Here is a 20,741-nt window from a genome sequence, read left to right on the forward strand (position 1 = left end):
AAGTGAATTCAGGTAACCCAAAGACAAAGAGAAAGACATTAAGAACTTACAAAAACAAAGAGCAACATGACACAACAATCAAAACTAAATGTGTGTGTGTCAAAATGCGAATAGATTTTAAACTAAGCTGTTGTGTGTATTTTAAGTGACTGCAAATTAAAGGTAACTGAACATGTGGTAACAGTGTGGGAACCATTCAACCTTTTGTGTGGCTGTGGGCACGACCATCACATGTTGTATGAGGATATGTTGAAGTGTTACAACCATCCCTGGTCTCCCCTACAGGGGGATGCACCAGTCCCTTATATTGACATGATATTTAAAGATAAGAGATGCTGCCTTGGAGCGGCTTGCCTGCCATGACCTTCAGCTCTTTGGTTAAATTGACACTGATGTTAAACATTGTCTACAGGGGCGATAACATCAAGTGTTAAAGAGTCAGGATTGAGACAGCAGGTACAGAGAAACTAGATTACTTTGTTTAAATTCCTCCCCGGGTTCAGAAGTTTGGACTGACCTTAAAGGGAGCCTCGGGGGCCTCTTCTCAGTGACACTCATGAGACCCTCTGGTTTGAAAGGTAACCTTTGTCCAGGATGTAAATAGCAGATCTTATGTCAACTGTAGCTCACAGTCAGACACTAATCACATTTTATTTGATTTTTTTTATAAAGCCTCTTTTTTAAAAATACATATAACACATGCACATTTCACCAGATATCAAAATGTTCCATTCATTTTTTTCATCCCTTGAGGACTTTATTTGCTTTGAGTGTGACCACAGAACCCAGATCACCTCTAAGTGGACATCTGCTTATTCAACAGGGAAGCAAACATGCTTCTTACGTTTGTTGTGCAAATTGATCACTAAATATTCAAGGCACATGTGTGACGCTGTCTCAATTTGTAATCCCGTTTAGCTGCTGCTGAATTTCCATTTGTGTTCCCTCACAGAAACATCCAAATGCGTGTAATACACAAATGAATTCAGACACTGTGTGTATTTCGGGTTTCACACAAATTGCTTCCCATTTGGATACAAAGGGAGAGATGCAAAAACATAGGAAGAAGGAAAGAGATTACTCAAATCAGGACAAGTATTAGAATAAAAAAGCAGGCCGAAAAAAATTTATTTAAATTAGGTTTGATGCTCTTTGTAATGAAAATCTTGTTTTTCAAGTTTCTTGTTTAAATCAGGAGCACTGTGCCTGCCTCTCTGTAGGGACACTCACACTGGTGTCAAGATCAAATGTACTTAGGGAACAAAGTTGAGTTTTCACACCCTGACTTTACATCTGAATGGACTGGTGTCGACACTTGTTTGCTTTGAAAAGACCCGGGCTCTTTGCTGGATACAAGTATTCACCATTCAGCCATTAATCTAATTTCACTTAGCTGGGGGAGTTTGACCAAGAAACATGTACATGTTTGATGTAAAACTCGCTAATCCTCCTCAGGCTGAGTCAGCCTCCACCAGCTTGTCTGAGGGCATGAACGTCTCGCTGCTTGCTATCATTCCTGCAGAGATGCATGAGAAGTGATAGCAAGCCTTTAAAATGCCGTGAAGTCTTTAATAAGATTACTATACTGTGATATTCCTGCTGAGTACCACAAACAATATGGAAAGTGCAGCCTTATCGCCAGAATTAATGTTAGCATTGCACATTTCTGTCAACCACAGATACTTTATACTGGCATGTTATTATGTAGCAGATACGTTTTAACTTAACATTTCAACAACTCTGCTAACGCCCTGTTAGTTCTTGGCACAAAACCCTCTTGGTTATGCTGAGGAAAAGATCATGATTTGGCCTAAAATACCTGGTTTTGGGGGCACGATCCCAGTTGGACAAGCAGCAATGACTCTGTAAAAAACAACTGCTTTTCATGTCAGTATCCCGGCAGGAAATGCAGAAGTGTCTGGGGAAAAACAACCGCTTTTTGGGCTGCAATCCTGCCAGGATGCTCCTGGAAAACGAATCACTTTTCTTACCACTATCCCATCAAGAAATGCAGCAATGTCTCTGGGATCAAACAACCACTTTTTGGGCCAAAATTCCAGCAGAGAAAGCAGCAATGTCTTAGTAAAAAACAATTGTTTTTCATGCCAATATCCCGGGAGGAATGGCAGCAATGTCTTGTTAAAAAAACAATCGCTTTCACACCGTCATCCCAACAAGAAATGCAGCAATGTCTTTGAGCCAAAATCCTAGCACAGAAAGCAGCAATGTCTCAGAAAAACCAATCATTTTTCGTGTCAATATCCGGGCAGGAAAAGCAGTGATGTCTCGGGAAAAAAACACAACTGCTTTTGGTGCCACTATCTCTGCAGCAAAAGCAGCAATGTCTCTGTGAAAAACAACTACTTTTCTGGCCACAATACCGGCAGGAAAAGCAACGATTTCCCTGGAGAAAACAAACACTTTTCATACCACTATCCGACAAGAAACACAGCAATGTCTCTGTAAAAACCGTTTGTTTTTCATGCCAATATCCCAACAGGAAAAGCAGTGAGGTCTTAGTAAAAACAAACACCTTTTTGCTTCACTACTTTTAGCAGGAAAAGCAGCAATTTTTCGTGCCAATATCCCAGCACGAAAAGCTGTGAGGTGTCGATTAAAACCAAAGCCTTTTGGTGCCACTATCCCAGCAGGAAAAGCAGCGCTGTCTCGTTGAAAAATGCCCGCTTTTTGTGGCCCTATCTTGGCAGGAAAAGCAGTGATGTCCCTGGAAAAAACAGTCGTTTTTCATACCACTATCCTGACAAGAAACACAGCAATGTCTTGGTTTTTGTGCCAATATCCTGGTGGGAGAAGTCGTAACGTCTCAGTAAAAACCAAATCTGTGCCAGTATTTCAGCTGGAAAGCAGTGATGTCTCGGCAAAAAACAATTGCTTTTCATGCCTAAATAGCTGCCGGAGAGACAGTGGCAGGTCGCCACGAAACACCCAAGTTTGGTGCCTAAACAGCTGCTGAAAACACAGCAATGACTCGCTATGTCTTAACTGGTGTTGCTGTTTCTGTATCCAACAGTGGTCTGCAGTCACAAATTTAGCTCATATATTACGTCACTTTGTTGATATGATTCTTTTAAAACGTGCAGATGTAACGTATTTCATGGTTTGCAGAAATGTACAATGCCAACATTTTCCTCTGGTGACTGGCCTGGGATACACTCTTTGAAAACCTATTTTTTAAAAGCTGTTTCACCGGTGCAAGACCAGCATTTAATAACTTACTCATATGCATTTAAATGTTTGAACTAAATCTTTACTGGAGGTAGTTTGTGCATATTTAGTGTGGAATGTTTAATAACTTGCTGAAAGCACAAAGAGCTCCAGAGAAGATCTGTTGTCTTTTACTACTTGTTCCCTCAGGCTCCACTGAGACACAGTGGCTCGTTGCTGGATGAACAAATACTTTATGTGCTGTGACGTCTGCTGAGTTAATGTTCTTTGCTGCTTTCAAACCCCCGTGTTTACATTTCTGCCTCCTACCTTATCCCTGTCAGAGAGTGTCACATTTAGTCTATAATACTGTGCAAAAATGACTCTGTATGTTTTATATGCACTGTTTCACTTGTGGTAGTATTTTTTTTGTTTGCCTTAGGGGGAGCAGACAATCCCCACATTTAATGCATACAGAATAACCCATTAGGGAGTTCTTAGTTTTAATGAGCAGAGAGCTGAGTAAGAGCTCAAACCAGAATACACAATCTCCCCATAAATGCTGCTTCTATAAACACAAAACATGAAAAATGAACCTGCACGGATACAAGTCAGAAAATGATAAAGCAGCATTATCTGTGAAAATGTTGCAGGGAGTTAATGATGTGATACATTGCAGCAAATGACATTAAAGTTTGGTGTTCTGCAAAAAGTGTCTTGTAGAATATAAACGACTCCCTAAGTGCACAAATAAAACTGTGGCATGATTATAAAAGCAAAGAATATTTCAAAGCACTCGCCCGTGTTCCTGTTGATTGGCCCTGCAGGCTTTATTTCATTTCGTTCCTCCTTACTTTCTGGCAGATAAGCAGCATGTCACTTTGACCTGGTTTAAACCTTTGAAACTGTTTCTACCCGTGTATTTAATTCAGCTCGGTGAGAACAGCGGGACATGAGCCTGAGGGGAAGGGAGTGAGTCTGGGTGATGATGACCTGACATCGAACATCACTCCGGCACCCAAAGACAAGTGACAAGTGGGAGGCACTACACTTGAACCTGTCGCTGTCCTATAATTCTTCGCATCTTTTCTGTTATAAAACTGGAGGGTGTGTTTTCACATGATAATTTCCGGAGATTCGTCACTGCACCTGCTTTGACACATTTATCAGCACTGCGCAGAGAGATCATATCAATTCTCCTCATTCTCTTCCCCCTCAGAGGGAGGGAAACATCCTCTCTTTGAAGGCCTAAATCTCTTTATCTAACCATCTTCCCAATTTTGTCCTGTCAACTGATTGTGACGGTTTGAGGTAAGCGCTAAATGCAAACCGTGATCAAACAAACCGTCGAGCTGAAACTGACTGAGTTCTGTCTGAGCTCTTGGTTAAGAAGTTTTCTTTTGTTTTTGTTTTTCTCAGCATGAATTGATTTAATTAAAAAAGTTAGCAGCCTGCTCTTGTGTAAGACATGACGTAACTTTTCCAATTCTTGGGTGTGTGGGGGCATGGACCCCGTAATACAATGGCTGGCTCCACCACTGCCCCCCCCAGGCAACCTGGTCTCACTCCTAAGTCATCGAAATCCAGAGCATGGGCAGTGACTTGTGGCGTCAGACACTGACAAAAAAGCTGTCCTTTAACGTCGGCATGATACGCGGCCGTTTAGTTTAACAGTGCTCAGCGGCATCAGGGGGCGAGACAAGAATGAAACTTAAGGCAACGAAAGTCCAAATAGAGCGGGCAGGAGAGGTTATGGATAGGTAATCGCACATGAACTTTCACCTGGGAGAGTGGTGTTCGTGTCCTGTAAGATTATACAACCAAACCCTGTTCTTTTTGTCCAAAACTTAACCATGTGTTTTTGTTGCCTGAACCCAACCGTGTTCGTTAGTTGTTGGAGGAAAAAAGCATCAATTGGCATTGTCGTACTGTAATGTGACTGTATTTTGAAAGAAGACAATGCATGTAAGGCAGAACTTGTCACGGCATCTCAGAGCATCAACAACCAATGCACCCAGGGCACCTTTCAAGTCGTATCTGGATGTGGAAGGTCCATGACCAAATGTTGATATGTGACGAGGTCCGAGTGAGAATGTCTTGCCCCAGGCAAAAATCATTGGGGGACAACATTACTGTGTTGAAGAGGCTGTGGCACACTATCTTCTGAAACTAGACAACCTAAGGCATCTATTAGTACCAACCATGTTGGCATAGCTTGTCAGGAAAGGGAGTTGATGAAGCTCCAAATTTAGGCTAAACTTTGGTGATGGAACTAGCATGGCCATTTTCAAAGGGGTCCCTTTATCTTGCACCTCAACATTGGAATGAAAATGAGTTCTGTGGGTACCTACGAGTGTCCCCTACACCTGAGAGGGCTTGCTCCCAGTACATGTTTTGTTCCTTCCAATCAATGTACTCCTTCAAATGATTCATTAATTTTCCGTAGCTGCTTATCTTGTTGGGGGTCGTGGGTGTCCCAGCTAGTACGTTTACATGACACTTGAAAAAAACGAATTATTGCCTTAATCTGACTATAACTGGACAACTGAAGTGCATGTAAACGCGTTACTCCGACTAATATCGGAGCTCTCCAGCTCCGATTAAGACACCCAGATAATGCGATTGGAATTCGATTTTCTCCGGCATGTATACGCCGTAATCGGAGTTAAACTAGACAATGCATGTGCGCATGCTCCACACCCCCCGTGCTGGCATATGACCCCGGAACAGACAAGACATGCTATTGTTGTAGCCCTCCAACAGCATACGGCGTTCTTGTCTGCCTCTCGAAATCACCATGACCACGAGGGATAGCGTGCACCTTATCTGTACAATCAGTAACACGTACATTACGTACAAGATGAACAAAGCTGTACGATTATCCATCTTGCTGTTGTTCGAAAATGCCGGTGTGCCGCCTGACTCCAGTTGTTTATTATTAAGTGATGTAATAGGTCAACCGGAAAGGGGACCGTATTAACCCGCTGAAACGACGCATATCGCCACCTAGTGTTGAGGAGGAGGACACGTTCCCGTCAGTAATTCGATTTTCTCAGTTGCATGTAAACTGGGACAAGGACAGAAGTCCGATTAGACGCCAAAATCGAATTTTGGGCATAGCTCGATTAAGCTGTGCATGTAAACATACTGACTGAGCAAGAGGCAGGGTTCACCCTGGACAGGTCACCAGACTATCACAGGGCTGACACATAGAGACAGACAACCATTCACACTCACATTCACACCTACGGACAATTTAGAGTCACCAGTTAACCTGCATGTCTTTGGACTGTGGGAGGAAGCTGGAGCACCTGGAGGAAACCCAGTACCTGGAGAAGACACGGGAGGACATGCAAACTCCGCACAGAAGGGCTCCCCCATCCCGAGTTCGAACTGGAAACCCTCTTGCTGTGAGGCGACCACCGCGCTGCCCTCTTTCAAATTAAAGCTGTATATTTGTCTTTTTAAGGAAAAGGACAAACAGCTTGTCTTAAGAATAATGAATCACCTAACACGTGTAGATACACAACACATTAAAAGAGGACTGTTGCAGAACTTTTAAAATGTACCAGTATTAGTCCATGCACATCACTTTATCTAATAATTATTGATAATCATTTTAACCAGCCTATAAACTTCACTTTTGGTTTTGGTGTGCCACCCCAAATTTTTCAGTGGCCCCACCTGGCCACCCCGATAAATAATCCATGGTGGCACCACTGATCAACACCGAATTTGGTATACAGTACAGCCTTTCCTTGAAAACTGAGCAGGATCTGTCAAAAACAACATGGCCTCAACCTGTGCAGGGCTGAGCAGGAAACTGGCCGTAACTCAAGCTGTGTTTGAGCAGTCCTATGGAGACATTTGCCACAAAGTCCTGGACAAACACACCAGGTTTTGTTGGAGCCCACTCATCAGAGCATCATGTTTTTGCAAGCCATTAATACGTTACTAGGGTTGGAAATGAACTTTTTTGCCTCCCTGCCACTGTGGATGGTGGATTTTAAAATCTATCTGTTTAATGGGCTGGTGAGTGAAGCAAATCTAGCAGCCACTTGCATATTGGCTGGTTCTAATTTCCAGCCCTGACATTACATATGCACCTTTCATACATATCATATTAACATTTCTAATGTGATGTAATAAATATGCTGAGTTTTGTCACTGAGAGATAGAGGGGACGTGAATGCTGTGACATCTAGGCCAGCTGAAGTGATTTTGCTCAGCTTTGTGAAAACTTAAAACCAGCTCATTGCTGCTTGCTGCTTTAATTTTGAGCTACGTCCTTCTCTTGGCCAAGAAAGTGCTCAAAGCCAGGATGGCCACTTATATTTAACATTGTAATTCAACAATTAGTGAGCTCAACTTTGTCCTTGGGTGAACTTTGTCCAGAGATGAAAGTTGCTGTAAATGCGATAACAAAGAATGAGGTCAAGCAAAGATCATTTCTGTTTGCATTGCTACTAGAATATCTTTACAACTCACTACGTAAGACCATAATTGAGTAATTTTCCAGATAACCGAACACTCCGGCTCCTCCTCCTTGACGACACAGCATTTAGTCTGCCTGGTTAATTGCAAGTGGTTGTCGTTATTTTTCTACTTGCATCTTGTTAGAAGAACTCTGCCTCAAGAATCCAAGAACGGTTTTGATTTCATACTGGAGTGGCGATGGCTTCAGAGAAGCAAAACAGTTGGACTGACAGTCTTGCATTTGATGTGAGTACAATGACATATTCATTCTCATTCATTTTTCAATATTCCTTCCAAACACAGTCAGCATCACCAGGCGCTTGTCAGCATTCAGAGGAAACCGTATCTTCAATATCTTGTTAAACAGTGAGCATATCTTGTTGGATAGTAAGAATTTCACTGCACTGGGTTCTTATTAATCCTGCTACACTGTGGGCAAAGGTTCAGACAAGTGGGAGTAATTTAGGTTGGAAAGATTCTCCAAGTTGTGTAACTTCTGCTGAAATTCTCTTGAAGCTCACACAGCCCTTGCACTGGGCCCACACAGCACGAAATAATATCTAGTTTCGATAAAGCTTCATGTTCTTAAATGTACTTGCTGTGTAACTTTCCACATTTGTAACCAAAACAGAAACACAGTGACAGAAACATCTTTCGTCTATGATGTCTGTCTACCTGAAAGGTCCATATGTTTCTGTAGTATCACTTGAATTATACAGTATCTACATTAACTAAATGTGTACTATTCAATCACCTGAGAACAAGCTTGAGTTTTTGTCATGTCTTGGTTCATGCCTGTTTTTTGTTTTTGGTGCTGCAGATAGATGTCAATGATCAACAAAGAGAAAATGAGGGAAAGACACGTCGGAGCAGCTGTGCGACAGAGGAAGACAGAAATAAACCAACCTACTGTGTGACTGATGTTCCCCCATGGTACCTGTGCATTTTCCTGGCCATCCAGGTGGGTGTGACAAGATTCAGATTCAGATTGAGAATACGTTATTGATCCCCGGGGAGAAACTGGGAGACAGTTGCTCTACTGTGTACAATTATAAAGAAATTAGAAGACAATAGAAATAAACAATATAAAAAAGAAATGTGTAGGAAATAGAAAATATATAAGAGTTAACTAAGAGAGTAAAGATTTCAAAGTTGTAACAAGATTTCTCTGAATTTCTTGTGAAGTTCTTGATTGTTGTTGCTGTTAAGGTCCTGACAGTCGGGCCGTCGGTGAGCATCTGTTGCCCTAGTTTTTGCGGTGTGTCCCGCACCGTTGGCACTTTGGCGTCGGCGGCTTTTCAGCTGATTGAGCATGTTGAATCGGCGGTAGAGCTTGTCGGTGACAGAGATCACTCTGATTGGCTGTTCAGGTTTTATTTCCTCGCCCCTGTAGCGAGTGAATCTGCCTGTAGTGAAACCGGGTGCTTCCTCCTCAGGCTCCACTTCACTCAGCTGCCCGACAGACCCGCTGCTTCTTCCCACTTTAACCTGAATAACAAACCGGGGCTAGCTGTGAGGCTAGCGGAGCGTTAGCCGCAGCATGACCGGAGGGAAGCACAGCCAGTTAGCCTCCGCTAGTCTCCCAGCTAGTCCCAGCTCTCCGTTTGGAGGTTAAAGTGGGAAGAAGCAGCGGGTTTATGGGGCAGCTGAGTGAAGTGGAGCCTGCGGAGGAAACACCGAGACTGTCTGGATGTAATAGTCCGTGAAGGTGCTGTGGTGCTTGGCTGCACAGATAGGAAACCCCTCGGCTGACAGGATGTACCACTCTCTCACTCCGCTACTTTGTTTATCTCATGCATTCCTCGGACTAGCGGTTTCCCTTTTTGCGTTATTTCCTCTCACGCAGGCGCAGAACGTACGTGCTACTTGGTCGTTGGATGTAATCTTTGTAGTGTGCTCAAATGCAACTGACACAGGGTGACATGAGGCGACGTAGACGACGCAACAGTTGGTTTTCGTCGCCGCTAGTTCTTTGATGTCGGTTTGGTGTGTCTGCACCTTAAAACGCACATTCACTGACAAAGACCATACCAATAGACTTATAGACTGCAATTAGTTAATTACGTGAAGGGATATGGGGGGTGTAGGGACAGGGAAGGAAGGAATGTGGGGAATGATGGGAGAAATTAGGGTCGCAGACAGGTGGAGGGTGGAATCTGATGGCGCTCTGGTGACTACTGAAAGGAGGAGGGCGCAACGTAACCAGGGAAGCTGAGACAGAGTGGGGGAGACATCTCTTCACCTATGGATACAGGCCACTGGTGATGCATGTATTCTGTAGAGAGAAACAAATGGGAGAGATGACAGCAAAAAGAAAAACAAGAAGAAGGGTTGGGTGGGGAGGGACGTGAGAACGGAGTCAAAGGCAAGGGAAATGGATAAGATGTGCTTAACTACTTTTAGAACGGAAATGGATGAGATTGCCACATGGTCTTTGTTCCTGAGCTTAGTTATAAAACTTGTAATTGGGGCAATAACATGATAAAAGTTTTATTTCTTACAGTATGTGATGAACTAACATCACCATCGTATCATGCAAATATTGTAGCTGTCAGTAACTCTAAAAGCAGGCTGTTTATTGTTTTTGTCCCTTGACCTACTGTGTGTGGTACAGACCTGCGTTCTTAATGGTCATGCCATCAATTCATCATTTTAATCACCGTTCGTCTCCTGTGCAGCATTACCTGACATCGTTCGGTGGAATGATCTCCATCCCCCTCGTTCTCTCGGAGGGGCTGTGTCTGCAGCACGACAGTTTGACCCAGAGTCGCCTCATCAACACCATTTTCTTCTCCTGCGGCCTGATCACCCTGCTGCAGGTCACATTCAGTGTCAGGTCAGGCAAACCGTCCAGCAGGTCAAAAAAAATGATTGGCAAGATAGTTGAGATGAACTTGAGACCCTTGAAAAGTTTAACTTTTTACCTTTACATTCTTACTTTTACAAAGTAATTACATAATTTTATGGGAACAGTCCTAAAGCAAGAGGGTTCCTGGTTCGAACCCAGGGTGGGGAGCCCTTCTGTGCAGAGTCTGCATGTGTGTCAGCGTGGGTTTTCTCCAGGTGCTCCAGCTTCCTCCCACAGTCCAAAGACATTCGGTTAATTGGTGACTCTAAATTGTCTGTAGGTGTGAATGTGAGTGTGAATGGTTGTCTGTCTCTATGCGTCAGCCCTGCGATAGTCTGGTGACCTGGGTGTACCCCACCTCTCGCCTGCTGTCAGCTGGGATAGGCTCCAGCCCCCCCAAGACCCTCAGGAGGATAAGCAGTTATGAAAATGCATGGATGGATGGATGTTTGTGTTCGTTATTCCATGTTATTCATTGTCACAAGGCCGGTATACATGGCAACATAACCAGGAGTTGAAAAGTTTAGCTGCAGGCATCGAAGGGAAACGAAGACAGACAAATTCAGAGGGTTTTAAGAACAGGAGTTTAGCAATTCAGTTTGTCTGTGAATGTGCTAGGAAAGGTAGTATCAGCACTGCTTCTACCTGGAGCTCGCATGTACGGAGCCTGGCTTTGGTTGAAGGTGGCAGTGCTGTTTGGGCTGAGAAAGCCATGTGTAATGTAAGGTAAAGGAAATTGTTGGGCTGGTGCGGGGAGCAGTGAGACCTGGCATTAGGGGAGTGTCTCTGGGACGCCAGAGATCACTGTCTAGCCTCCTGGAGGTGTTGTGGGACCAACTAGATGAAACACTGGTGAAAGGAGGTTCCCACCTGATGAACCCAAGGACGTGTTAGTTATCACTGCTCACTGGTCTGTAGAGTTAAGCCTTGCCATAATAGCTTATCATAGGGCTAAGGAGGTTATTCACTGAGTGCTGATCCTTTCTCTAGAGCACAAACTTGTTTATTTGAACATGTTTAATCTGCTTCCTGTTTTATTTTGTAGATTTCACTCCTCATGTGTCATGTCTGGTTTTGCTTCCTGTCTTTGTGTGTCTTCCCACCTGTTTTCTGTCACACCTGTCTCATGAGTCCTTCCCTTCACACCTGTTCTGGATTAGTCTTGTTTGCTCCACCCTATTGTTCCCCTCCACACCCTTGTTGTTAGCCAATCTCCATTGTTTGACTAAAAATAATTACCGTACCTTACCTTCCAACTTTAGGAAAATCCAACCCTGTCCTCTGTGTTTCTTTGGCGTGCTTGCGGCAGAGGCTGTTGGTGTGCGGGTTGTGGGTCAGCCATGACTGTGGCTGGCCAGCCTCGTCTAGTTTCCATTTTTCAATAAAATGCCGTGCGACATTTGTACTCCGTTTAACTGTCTGTTCTTCTTGTCCAAGTCCAACATGTTCATCTTCGTTTTTCCTCTTTTCTGGCGGTGGCTTCACGGCAGAAATGTGTCAGAAGTTACCATAGAATGCCCAGGGTTCCGGTAGCTGACGTCATGCATTCCCGGCACACGTACAATAAGCCGCGAGGGTCAAAATAGTCTGACACAGCTGGCAGAAATGGTCGAAGCACATAAAAAACCCACATGCAATTCAAAATTTTCCATCGGCCACTGGCGGGTGTGTGTTTTTGTTTTACACGCCAAACTCATTTTTTACCCACCATTGGCGCTTGGTGGGTGTTAATTTTAATTGTTTAATTGTTACATTGAACTTGTGTTTTTCTCACATGCCCCCTGTGAGCAAAAAATCCAAGAATGTTCTTGATGATTAATAGATCATTGCTACTGAATGAAACAGAATATATTCTGTCTATTCCACACTTGTAGGCTTCCTATTCTACAGGGGGGCACATTTGCTTTGGTGACCCCTGCCATGGCCATGTTGTCCATGCCAGAGTGGAAGTGCCCAGCTTGGACCCAGAACGCCAGTCTGGTCAACACCTCCTCACCTGTCTTCATAGAAGTGTGGCAGACCCGCATGAGAACAGTGAGCCAACACAAACACTGTGCATTCACAGAACTGATAACAAAGACATAACACAACACTTCTGTGGAGCTCATGGTTAATTCAGGGAGCTCCCATAGTTTACGCTCCAGGACGTAGCCAGTCATGCTGGTGTTATGGTCTGTCACACGGCCAAAGAATAAGTGGTGATGTGATGCTAATTATCTCGGTTATTGTGTTCCTGTCCACAGCTGCAGGGCTCTATCATGGTGGCCTCTCTCCTTCAGATCCTGGTTGGTTTCTCTGGCCTCATCGGTCTTCTCATGCGCTTCATTGGGCCTTTAACCATCGCCCCCACGGTCTCCCTCATAGGCCTGTCACTGTACGACTCAGCCGGAGCCAAGGTTGGCAGCCACTGGGGCATCTCTGCTATGTATGTAACAGCTCGCTGGATCGGTGAATAACACTTCGCTCAGCTGGAAGGTTGTTATTACTGTGTGAACCAGCTGTGTTTGGGCTGCAGATTTGGCACTGCCCGTCATCTCTTTTGAAATTTGGATCAGAAAATCCAGATGTTCCTTCAGTGAAGATGATCACTCATCACTCGTCTGTTGATATTTGCATCATCATGCTAATGACCGTTCTCCTCATACACACAGGACCACAGCGCTGATCATCCTGTTCTCCCAGTACCTCCGTCTCATACCAGTTCCTGTTCCTACATATAGCAAAGCCAAGAAACTGCACACTTCAAAATTCTATATCTTCCAGACAATGCCTGTATGTTCTCTGGAAAGTCATCATATATATATTTTAAACAATTCTTTGCTGTATTTTATGGCGGCTTGGAAATACTGACACTGATACTAATATTAGATGTTGATTAGATTCTGCTGGGCATCATGGTCTCATGGTTAGTCTGCTACCTCCTCACCATCTATGACGTCCTACCGCCTGATCCAGCTCAATATGGCCACATGGCTCGCACTGATGTGAAGGGAGATGTAGTGAATGAAGCCTCCTGGTTCACATTTCCTTATCCAGGTAAGCTCACAAGAAAACTGTCTGTCAAAAATAAATCTTTTTCTAAATTATATAATAGTATTTAAAATGCTAGGACAACCATTTCTTAATTCACTGAGCATTATTGTTTAAAAAAAAAGCCATCTTTTGATAGTTGTCCACAAAGTTGCAACATGCACATATTCACAACACTCCTTAAAAAATAAAGATGCTTTATAGACTATTTAATAATCACCATTGTGACTCCTTGTTCAGGTCAGTGGGGCATGCCAGCTGTGAGCCTGGCAGGTGTGTTTGGCATGATGGCTGGAATAATATGCTCCATGGCAGAGTCTGTGGGCGACTACCACTCATGTGCCAGGCTGTCAGGGGCCCCTCCTCCCCCCAAGCACGCCATCAACCGGGGTATTGGTGTTGAAGGGCTCGGCTGTTTGTTGGCGGGGGCCTTTGGCACAGGCAACGGCACTACCTCCTTTAGTGAGAACGTGGCTGCCCTGGGTATCACCAAGGTAAAATGATTAATCCTACAGGTTAAAGGAATATTTCAATATATCAGTTACTCACCCTGAGTTATGTTGAATTTGTGAAGAAAAATATGTTTTTCATGCATGCCTGCAGAGAACAAAGAATCCAAACACTGCCAAAGTTCTTTATGAATTAAATTTATAGGAGGGCCACATTTAAAAACAGCAAACTATATCAAAAACATCCATTTACAAACTCTCACGCAACTCGTGCAGTATAATCCAGATCACATGTATCTCATCTATCCAGTCCTATGCTCAGCACTTCCCAAACATTACATTACATTGCCATCAGACAGTGCTTTCAGACAGGGAACTGAAGTAAAGTGAAACTTATCAATGCTCTCTTCAAAGCCAGACTCCATTGACAAAAAACAACATTTTACCTCACTGAGCACAGGAGCTGCTGGTCTACCCCTGCCTCAATCAGTAGTTAGTTTGTGTTATTGTGTAATTTTGGTGATTTAAAGGGTAAGTTTGGATCAACCAATGTCAAACAATAACACAAACAAACTAACTGATTGAGGCAGCAGTAGACCAGCAGCTCCTGTGCTCAGCGAGGTAAAATTACTGTTTTTGTCTTGCTTTGAAGAGAGCATTGATGACTTTTACATTCAGTTCAGTTCCCTGTCATAAAGAGCTGTCTGTTTAGAAAGTATTGAGCGTTGTGTGAGGGTTTGTAAACAGATGTCTTGATATACTTTTGCTGTTGTTAAACGTGGACCTCTAAAGCCCCCTTTCCACCCAGCAGTATGTTACAAATCATTTCGGTACGCTTTTTTTTTCCATTTCCACTGTGAAATGTTGTGGATGGTACCAATGGATCAGTCCCCATGTTTGGTCCCCCCTCTGTTGGGGTACCTAGCACACAGATCTGGTGCTAAAAGGTGGAGCTGTGAACACTGCAGTCTGATTGGTCAGTAGAGGACGGTCACTCTGCTCAGGGCTGAGTTGTGTCTGGTTTTGAGGCTCATGTAACCACTGTTCATACTGTGGAGAGTTTTATTAGTAAACTGTAACTATAAAATGAAAGGATGTTTTGCTGCCTCTCACAGCAGCTGGAGTCTGAGAAAAAATAACTTCATTCACTGGGCCAACTGCCGACAACTTTTAAGGTGGAACGTGTATCCATCAATGTCACTATGACAACTTTGACCATTATTTTAGTTTTTTATTGTCTCTTTGGATGACGTACACTTTCAGTAATGAGTAGATCTTTAAGTGTTTAAAAATATATATTAATTTTGACCAGATAATGTGAACTGCATATATTCTAATCCTCACTTGGAGAAAAAAAAAAGTATCGCGGAGCGTCGTTCCTGTGGGCTACAGCAACACTAAACCCCTGAGCTTGCCTGAGAAGGACTAAATGCACAAACCCACTATTTTTAAATATCCCATGGAGAGAGACTCTCACTGCAGCCTGTTTTCTGTGTTCTGAAAATTTTGGCGTGCAGCCTCGTTCTAAGCAAGGTGCAGACTGATAAAGGAGGAAATACAGCGAGTGCTGGACAGAGCAGTGAGTGACAACAACCCCGCCCACAATTAAGAGGACTGTTTGCAGTGGGAGCATTAAATGGACCTAGGGTCTAGGTACCATATCTGAAGGGTTACTTTTGGTTCAAAAGGAACTATACCGAAAGTGTTTGTTGAAAACAGGCCGTATGACTTCAAATCATCAAGAATTATCTATGTTTTGGTTCACCAGAGGTATGTGAGAAAAGTTTTCTTCGGTAATTCAACTTAACACAGGGTGAGGAGCTGATACATAAGTGGTCATTTGGAGGGGTGAAGTATTCCTTTAACCTTATGATGGAAGAATAGTGGAAGAACAGCACAAGCAAAACTCTCATATTTCAAACTACCTTTTTGTGTGACAACAGGTGGGCAGCCGAACGGTGATTTTTCTGTGTGGAGTTTTCATGATTTTGGTAGGAATGGTGGGTAAAATTGGAGCCGTCTTCACCACCATCCCGACCCCTGTGGTGGGAGGGATGTTTCTGATCATGTTTGGAGTCATAAGTGCAGCAGGAATTTCCAACCTGCAGGTGATATATGATTTGATATTCAGCCACATTGTTTCCAAATGCTCTGCTAGTATTTGGATAAGTTTTGCTGATGCATCTTATTTTACAGACCACAGACATGAATTCCTCCAGGAATATATTTATTTTTGGTTTCTCCATGTTTTCTGCACTCGTTAATGAAGAATCCTGATTTCTTAGATACAGGTACAGTTGACCACAACGCTTCATTGCTTTTTAACAGCTGTCATTCAGTCCTGATTAGAAAAGCAAGTGATGCATATCTATACATCTATACATGAAAGTATTTGAACTATATTGCACTAATATTTTCTCTCCCTCATGTTCTTGTTGTGTAACTCAGGGGTTAGAGAGGTCGACCAAGTGTTACACATATTGCTGACCACCCACATGTTTGTGGGGGGGTTTCTTGGCTTCTTCCTAGATAACACAATCCCTGGTAAGATGAAGTGGAAGGTTGTTAATGAATTAAATAGTATTCAATACATGTAACTGTAACTACACTCACTGGCCACTTTATTAGGTACACCTTGCTAGTACCAGGTTGGACCCCCTTTTTAATTCTTGGTGTCATAGATTCAACAAGGTGCTGGAAACATTCCTCAGAGACTTTGGTCCATATTGACATGATGACATCACACAATTGCTGCAGATTTGTCGGCTGCACATCCATGATGAGAATCTCCCGTTCCAGCACATCCCAAAGGTGCTCTATTGGACTGAGATCTGGTGACTGTGGAGGCCATTGGAGTACAGTGAACTCATTGTCATGTTTGAGACGATGTGAGCTTTGTGACATGGTGCGTTATCCTGCTGGAAGTAGCCATCAGAAGATGGGTACACTGTGGTCATAAAGGGATGGACACGGTCAGCAACAATACTCAGGTAGGCTGTGGTGTTTAAACCATGCTCAGTTGGTACTAAGAAAATCTCCCCCACACCATTACACCAGCAGCAGCAGCCTGAAGCGTTGATACAAGGCAGGATGGATCCATGCTTCCATCTGAATGTGGTTTTTCCAATCTTCTATTGTCCAGTTTTGGTGAGAAAACCCGTGTGAATTGTAGCCTCAGTTTCCTGTTGTTAGCTGACAGGAGTGGCACCTGGTGTGGTCTTCTGCTGCTGTAGCCCATCTGCTTCAAGGTTGGACAAGGTGTTGTTGCTTCAGAGATGCTCTTCTGCACACCTTGGTTGGAACCAGTGCTTATTTGACTTCCTGTTGCCTTTCTATCATCTTGAACCAGTCTGGCCATTCTCCTCTGACCTCTGGCATCAACAAGGCATTTTGGCTCACTGGATATTTTCTCTTTTTGGGACCATCCTCTGTAAACCCTAGAGATGGTTGTGCTGAAAATCCCAGTAAATACTCAGACCAACCCGTCTGGCACCAACAACCATGCCACGTTCAAAGTCACTTAAATCACCTTTCTTTCTCATTCTCATGCTCAGTTTGAACTTCAGCAGGTCAGTTGAACAGGTGTACCTAATAGAGTGGCTGGTGAGTGCATATGCATGTTATGTGCAGTCAAATTCTCTTTCTAATCCCACTGTCTCAGGGACCAAACGTGAGCGGGGCCTTTTACCCAGGGACGAAGAACATCTTGAGGACTCTAGCTGCAGCTTGGAAACTGAAGAGGTGTATGACCTCCCCTTTGGCATAACCTCTTGCCTCTCGTCCCAGTCTTGGGTTCGTTACGTCCCTTTTTGCCCGTGGAAAGGCTACAGGTCTGAGTACAGGTCGGAAGAGAACAATATGCCACAGAGCCAGGAGAGCAATCAACTACCTAACGGCATTGGGGTCATTAAAGAATCTGCTTTCTAGCTCTTTAGTTTGCCGAACTAGAGGTAATTAAATAAAAAGAATGTCTGCTGTTTCTATCAAAGAAGTGTCACATGAATATTGTCTTGAGTACAAATTTGACGTATTTGTAATTTACTTGAGTATTCCCATTTTATTCAACTTTATACCTCTACTCCACTACATCTCAGAGGCAAATATTTTCTACATTTGTCTGACAGCTTTAGTTACTTTTCAGACTTTTATTTATCCTCTTCCTGTCCAGTGGAAACCATGTATCTCCTGATGTGCTGATGTTGAATGTTTGTTATAAACTGCAGGATGAAGTGTTCCTTTATGTGCTGGTAAATTCTCTTACGTCTAAAGCAACAGCGTCTCCTCATATATCCTTATGCAACAGTTTGTATAATATACATAGATGTAGAATAATACTCAGATACTGAACCCCCAGATGGCATCTATTCAGTCCAATGGAGTTGCTCACCTGGCGCACACTTAAAAGAAAAGGTTCCTAGCTTCTGGGTATACTTATGTGGTGTGCAGCCCACTGAATATGCACAGTGGTGTTTCTCATAGGCTTCACACCACGATAATGTCATGGAATTCTTAAGTCTTCAAAATATAAAACCTTCATGGTCCTGTCAACAGTGTCACAGACGTCTTTTATAATGGTGGTCTATGGGGAAATTGTTTTTTGGGCCGTAGGGGATTTTTTGCTGCAATAATGCGACTGACCACGAGAAACATTGGCAGCAAGACTGAGCAGCATTCCTGAGTATGAGGGCCTGATGTTATCCTACAAATTAGTGCCCCACAAGTGGCGTTACGTACTTGACGTAAAGTTAGCTTAGGTTTAGGGAAAAGAAACACGGTGACGACGTACCTTAAAATGACTCCAAGTTCACACGGTTCTGAACTTCGGTGTCCCATCCACCACGCCAACCTGCCACCCAACGGAGACCGCTTCCTTCTTTGCTGTCGGCAGTGTGTTCGTCATGTGATCGCTACCTTCCCAAATAGATGGGTTATACACAAATTACAGGCTCAGGATTATGAAGGATATATACAAATTGGGTGCATTACTTTTCATAGGAAGACGTAAGAACAGTGCATGAGAAGAGCCTGACATAATGATTGTACAGGATGTGATGCAATGCTGTGTGTCACTAGTTTAAAATCACCCTTGTTACTTTAGAATTAGCTGTTAATATCTACATCAGACCCCCAAGAACATAGACCACAATAGTGATAATTATAACTATAATAATAGTTATAAACTTTATTTTTATAGCATCTTTCAAATCACAGGTACAAAATGCTTCAAAAAACCAAATAAAACACAAAGCGAATAAATTGAGGGAAAGGCGATAAAAACAGAATACACATAAGAGAGTAAAACACGACTTAATAAAGCAGAGAAAAATCACTGAAAAGCACTTCTGAAAACGTGGGTTTCCAAAAGTGATTTAAAAGATGAGACTGAGTTTGGGGCCCTGATCTCCTCGGGCAGGTCATTCCAGATTTATGGCGCTCTAACTGCAAATCATCTTGGTGAATAAATCTGACTTATAGGAACAACAAGTAAAGATGCATCTGAGGCTCTCAGGGTGCGAGACAGATCACAGGTCAGTCAAAGATCGGTTATATAACTTGGAGCTGGGCCTCTCAGGGCTTTGTAAGTAATCAATAAAATAAACTCTAAAAGCACCAGGTAACCAGCTGTAAACCCTGAAAATGAAATAGTGATGTCAGAGAGAAGCAGACAGAGGGGTCTACAGTGTGTGTTATAAATATGTGATATATCCAGGATGTCAAACTGACTCAGCAGCAACAACAGGTTAAAAAGACAAAGATAGTTAGAAGCTAAAGCCGAACTATAGGCTACAGATCACAGTGTAAAAGTGAACCATCACATCACTGTGCAGATGAATGGTGTTTGGGCAGGGATCTCCGTGGGAGGTCAAACAACGTTCATCTGTGCACACTGTGATGACACACAGCTGGTTGAATATCAGCAAAGTTTCCCTGTTTCCCTTCACTGGTTCCTACGGAAGTATATTGCATTCACTTGACAAATAAAAAAGGCCCTGTGTTTCGGAATTAGTTATTTATTGTTCTGTTTTTTTTGGTGTAATTTTTTCTGTTTTTCTGAGTATTTTTTTTCCATTTTTCACGGTAATTTTTTTTCTGTTTTTCGTGGTAATTTTTTTCTGTTTTTCGTGGTAATTTTTTTTCGCTCCTAAAACAGATTAGTAACAGGTTGTAACAACGTAGCTAATGTTGTTACAACCTGTTACTAACCTAACCTGTTACACTGAGCGATAGGCCTACACTAGAAGGATGCAGTGGAAAACACAGCTAGATTATCATACCCTGTGTGTAACTAATTACGTGCCTTACCCTTATTGATCCCGTAGTTGAAATTGTCTAGGAGCAGGAGCACGGATGCAAAATACATCCATGAGCAGGAGTCACCATGGATGCAGGGGTCACTTGCAGGTGCCAGGTGGGAGCTTCTCACGAGATTTTGAGGTATCTCGTTTCCTGGTTCAAGAAAAAAAAATTACCACGAAAAACAGAAAAAATTACCACGAAAAACAGAAAAATAAATAAATTACTCCGAAAAACAGGGCCTTTTTATTTGTCAAGTGAATGCAATACGCTTCCATAGGTTTCTGTACAGCAGGGTCGGTCTTTGTTTCACTGTTATAATCATTACAAAGCAAAAGCAGCATGTGTATACATTCAGTAGGCTATATCTTCAGTAGCTAGCTAGCTAACCCTACACTTTTCAGGGACTGATTTTGGTTTTGGAACAGGGAAGAAACGTATATCTTTTTCCAACCTCTCCAGGTAACGAGTATCATTAA

At 43.0% G+C, this 20,741-nt stretch overlaps 1 pseudogene across 1 annotated transcript; it reads left to right on the forward strand.

Moving 5' to 3' along the window:
- The first annotated feature begins 7,721 nt into the window (after positions 1-7,721).
- LOC117270577 (solute carrier family 23 member 1-like) lies at positions 7,722-20,509 on the forward strand (annotated as a pseudogene). Its single transcript, XR_013493119.1, has 12 exons — positions 7,722-7,887; positions 8,462-8,602; positions 10,320-10,477; positions 12,364-12,523; positions 12,733-12,914; positions 13,141-13,261; positions 13,369-13,525; positions 13,760-14,013; positions 15,912-16,076; positions 16,165-16,259; positions 16,417-16,512; positions 17,630-20,509. The product of XR_013493119.1 is annotated as a solute carrier family 23 member 1-like (transcript).
- Positions 20,510-20,741: the final 232 nt, after the last annotated feature.

Source organism: Epinephelus lanceolatus, chromosome 13 (genome assembly GCF_041903045.1).
Source record: "Epinephelus lanceolatus isolate andai-2023 chromosome 13, ASM4190304v1, whole genome shotgun sequence".
Lineage (NCBI taxonomy): Eukaryota > Metazoa > Chordata > Actinopteri > Perciformes > Serranidae > Epinephelus > Epinephelus lanceolatus.